This window comes from Schistocerca piceifrons, chromosome 7 (genome assembly GCF_021461385.2).
Source record: "Schistocerca piceifrons isolate TAMUIC-IGC-003096 chromosome 7, iqSchPice1.1, whole genome shotgun sequence".
Lineage (NCBI taxonomy): Eukaryota > Metazoa > Arthropoda > Insecta > Orthoptera > Acrididae > Schistocerca > Schistocerca piceifrons.
The window spans coordinates 402365537-402371052 of NC_060144.1; positions in this window are offsets into that span (position 1 = coordinate 402365537).

Genomic DNA, 5516 nt, shown 5'->3' on the forward strand with positions numbered 1-5516 from the left:
GTGCTTCAGAGAGTCAGAATTAGGTTGGATGATATCAGGACAGTATAAAATGGTAGAGCATAGAAACTCATCATGGTGGACACTTGCGTCGTGCATTTTAAGAACCGACATGACATTCTTGAAGAAGTTCTGGGAAACATAATTAAATCATGCTATAATGTTAAAAGAAGAGTTACAATGCCAAGCACTCTTTGTGAAACACACAACAAAAGATTCCACTGTCCATTTTCTGTTTTGTGAAGGGCCAGGTCAGTATGGCAATTCTTTCTACCTTGCAGCAAAACATATTTCTTAGAGTGAAATTTTCACTCTACAGCGGAGTGTGCGCTGATATGAAACTTCCTGGCAGATTAAAACTGTGTGCCAGACCGAGACTCGAACTCGGGACCTTTGCCTTTTGCGGGCAAGTACTCTGCCATCTGAGCTACCCAAGCATGACTCACGCCCTGTTCTCACAGCTTTACTTCTGCCTGTACCTCGTCTCCTACCTTCCAAACTTTACAGAAGCTCTCCTGCAAACCTTGCACAGCTAGCACTCCTGAAAGAAAGGATATTGTGGAGACATAGCTTAGTCACAGCCTGGGGGATGTTTCTAGAATGAAATTTTCACTCCACAACGGAGTGTGTGCTGATATGAAACTTCCTGGCAGATTAAAGCTGTGTGCCGGACCGAGACTCTTATATCCTTTCTTTCAGAAGTTCTAGTTCTGCAAGGTTCACAGGAGAGTTTCTGTAAAGTCTGGAAGGTAGGAGACGAGGTACAGGCAGAAGTAAAGCTGTGAGGACAGGGTGTGAGTCATGCTTGGGTAGCTCAGGTGGCAGAGCACTTGCCCGCAAAAGGCAAAGGTCCTGAGTTCGAGTCTCGGTCCAGCACACAGGTTTAATCTGCCAGGAAGTTTCATGTTTCTTAGGTTGAACAGGAACTAGTGAGACAGTCAAAGCTTAAGTCATGTTACATAGTCTATAAGGGAGTATGAAGACTTAGGACATATGGAACCAGTAGTTACACTTGCTGCCATTTCATAATACATTCCATACCATGCTGTCCTTAAGGAAGCCAGCTCAGCTACCAAAAAAAGATTAGTTTTTGATGTTTGGTCAGAATGAGCACTAATTTGTCACTGAATAGTTTGTTAATGGTGAGATCAACCATTCAACATGGTATATGCTCCATAATATTATGGTAATGGCTGAAATAGGGAAGGTGTAGCGTCAAGTTCTGACAGTGGATGAAGTTCACACCCACCAACCAATATTGTAGAGGAGTGACAGATCTACACCACTGCAGGAATATCAATTAAAGAAAGTCACACATGGAATGGTTTGTGCTCCTTTTCTTGCAGTACAATATCTGTTACAATTACCTCATGAAGAGGGTGAAGGTAGCAAAGCAGCAAACATTCTTGCTAATGATTTCTATGTGGATGATTATATCTCACGTTGCAGTCAAAGTCCAACAAGCTCTCACGAAGCTGTTGAAAAAAGGTGGTTTCTCATTATGGAAATGGTGCAGCAACAGTGTGGATCTGCTCGAAAATATCCCCTCAGAGTTATGAGAAACACATGAGGAGATTACTCTGATATCCAGCAACTGATCAGTTTCAAATTATGAATAATGTCAAGTCAGCTGCTTCACAAAATGCATTGTGCTGTCTGTCATACCATCCATTTTTTATCCTATGGGATTAATCTGTCCCATTGTGATCACATTCAAGATCTTTTTGCAATGTCTGTGGCAGCATCAGTTAACATGCGATGAGTACTTGCTTCAAGATTTGAGTTGAATGTGGCAGGCACTATTCAGTGAAACTTGTATGATCTGACAATATTCATTTTGATCATAGAGTCATTATAGAAGGAATACCTGTCAGCATTCTACTGCATGGATTCTGTGATGCTTAAGAGGAGATCTATGACAGTTGTACATCTGTATGATCAACTAATCAGTATGGAGTCACATGTGTCAAACAATTAAGCTCCAAAATACAAGTATCTTCAGTGAAAGAGCTATCATTGCCTTGCTTCAAAATCTTTGTGCGCTGTCTTGCTTTCACGACTACTGAAACAAGTTGTTCACTCACTGTGTATAGAAACAGAAGGAACTTAACTATAGCTGACTCATCCACTGTACTGAAATGGTTGAAGTGTCCACCCACACAATAGAAGACATTTGTGGGGAATTGTGTTTCCAAGATACAGGAAATCACAGGAGCTGTGGTATGGAACCACGTATCTACAGTGGAAAACCCAATTGATCTAACATCATGAGGAATGTCACCAGCAGACCTGCAAGAAAACAGCTTGTGGTGGAAAGGAAAAGCTTGGCTCAAAGAAGACATCGCTTCATGGCCTGTGTCAGATACCTCTAACAGTTCTGCATCTCAGCAATTGCCAGAAGAAAAGACTAAAGGCCTTTATCACATCAGCAGAGTAAGCCTCGGAGTTGTCAAGATTGCAGCAGATAATAGCATACTGTCTCAGGTTTATTAATAACTGCAAGACTGCAAAGAAAACATGAGTAAATGCTGAATTGTCTTGCAATGAACTGAGAACATTTTGCTACACCGTGTCAGAACAGCACAAGAAGTCACGTATGCAACAGAAATCCCACATTTGCAGACCAACAAGCTAGTAGACAATAACAGCAAGCTCAGATCACTGGATGCTGTCCTTGATGACATGAGATTTCTGTGGGATGGAGATAGGCTACAAAATGCTGACCTGTCATAAGAGGAAAAGCATCAACTCATACTGCCATCTCACTGTAATTTTACAAGAGTAATTGTAAACGGTAAAAATCATCTTATTTCCCAAGCTTAATGTCAACTGAAAGCAATACTGGATATGTAATAGACAAAATGCAGTCTGGCATGTTCTGCTTCAGTGCTTGAATTGCCAGTAATTAAAGGCAAAGCCTGCACAACAGCTCATGGAGACTGCCAAAACCACGTGTTGCAGCTGTGAGGCCTTTCTTCATTTTTGAGATTGATTACACAGAACTGTTCTACATAAAAAAAATAGCACATTGGCAATCCAAATTAAAGGAAAAGTACTACTTTTCCCTATTTGTGTGCCTGTTGACACAAGCAGTGCATCTGGAGAGACTTGGCAACATGACTACTGCAGCATCCCTGTTGGTCCTTAAAGGATATGTATCATGGCAGGATAGATGCCAAAACCTATACAGTGACAATGGGACAAACTTTGTTGGAGCTAGTCAAGAACTTTGTGAGTTACAAGCTCCTATGAGCAGTCATTATCAGCAGGCATGGGTGAAAAACTTAATCCATGAAGAAGGCACTGATTGGCTCTTCATTCCTCCTGCATCACCACACTTTGGCGGAATATGGGAAGTGGGACTGAAGTCCTTAGATTGCTATTTGTAGTAAATGATTTGAACCACACATCCAACCTTCAAAGAGTTGATAAGCCTGACTTGTCAAATTGAGGCTTGCTTGAACTCTTGTCCTCTCGTGCCACTATCTTGAGATCCTACTGATCCCTAAGTCCTCACCTCATGCTGTTTTCTGACTGGAACCATAATCATAAGTATCCCTGTCAGATAAAGGTGCAGCCAATCTGAACTTGCTCATAAGCTGGGAGCTGCTGCAGCAGTATTCCAGCCGCGTGGGATTAGCCGAGCACTCTAAGGTGCTGCAGTCATGGACTGTGCGGCTGGTCCCGGTGGAGGTTTGAGTCCTCCCTCAGGCATGGGTGTGTGTGTTGGTCCTTAGGATAATTTAGGTTAAGTAGTGTATAAGCTTAGGGACTGATGACCTTAGCAGTTAAGTCCCATAAGATTTCACACAGACAGGATTCCAGGTCTTTTGGCAGTGCTTGTCTTCTTATAATCTGCAGCAGTGGGCCAAGTGGACAGTCCCCAGTCAGAATGAGCAACTTGGTGCATTGGCCATAGCAAAGGAAGATAACCTGCCACTGTTATGCTGGAAGTTGGCTACCATTGAAGGAGTACATCCTGTGCACAACGGAATGGTGTGAGTGGCCACCATTCATACACCCCAGGGATTTCCAGAGACCAATCTGCAAGTTATGTACTCTACCGAGTAAAGGGACACAAAAGTGAACAATGTATTTGTGTTTTTATCTTACATGTTTTCTTTTCTTTGTCCTATGTGTACCTTGCAGCAGACTCAGTGTATTTCATCATTTTCTATGTTTCAATGTTTTTTCTTTCTTTTTTTATGTGATTGTGATTTTCAGGTACCAGTTGCAAAATCAATGGACAGAATACCTAGTTGAAAGATTTACTGATATGTGTATTTACTTGTGTTTCATTCCATGATTTAGCAGAACTTGGGTTAATTATATTATTTTGGGAAGAAATTAATATTTCTTTGGTGTCCCATATATTTGGTTGCTACATTCAACTGAGTCACTGGAAATTGCTGCTCTCTGAGGAAACATTTGTACCTGGGGGACAATACACTACCACTCCAAGGAGCACATAACAATACTCTCACTGCAGCACACAGTACATGTGTGATTGGCTCAGGGTTGCTTGGCTGTCATTAGTGCATGGCCACATGCCCTGTAAAATGGTAAATATGTATGTTTTGAATTGTGAAACCCAATTTTGAATAATAAGTGATTACCTCAACTGTTGTCATTCATTACAATTCGAATGGATCTGAACCTTTATACAGTCTTCCTAAATTTATGTTCCTCTGGTACATTTGCCCTTTATATTTTTGTGTGTGATTGCTAACAGTGTGTGCTGCTCAGGTTTTAGCATTCAAGTTTGTTAGGGGGATAAATTGTAACGGCATGTGTTCCCTCCAAGACAGGTGGACAGAGCCACTGTCAACTGCAGGGTTGAAGATTTGTCCCACATTCCCAAACACTTATGCAGACTTTGGTGTTGCCATAGACAGATCAACTTACAAGTCAAAAATTAGTTGCAGCAAAATCTTTAAATCTGAGGCAGAACACGTGTTAAGCAGATAGCATAGACACTGATGGTATTGGAAAATTATTGCTGAAAGGAACTCTATAGTACAAAGTGAGATAAATATTAATTCAGAATATGAAGTATTCAGAGTGAAGATAGGAACCTGAAGTTACTGAATTTTTCTTACAAAGCTTGGAGAATATCTGGTGTAACTTTTCTACAATAATAATATCAGGATACTTCTACTTTCCAGCAAGTGGACATATGAATTTATTATTGGAAATGTTGTACTGAACTTGTTTTGAGGTCTATTTTGTGGTACTGGTTCAACAACAAATTATTGGTGGTAGAGTCTTAGATGACCTGGAAACAAAACATCCTGAGCTTTTCAATCCAGGAAACATATAGGAAGAAATTTTATGTCATAGACAAATTGATTCCTGAACTTGAAAGGAATTTTAGGAGTAGTAGCAAAACGTTTCTCCTTGCCAAATGTGACAAGGAATCTGATTTCCAATCATCTGTATAGCCAGCAACAGACATTTAACATTGTTGAAGGAAATGTGTAGCATGTGAGGCAACAACATTACTCATATTGTAGGGCACA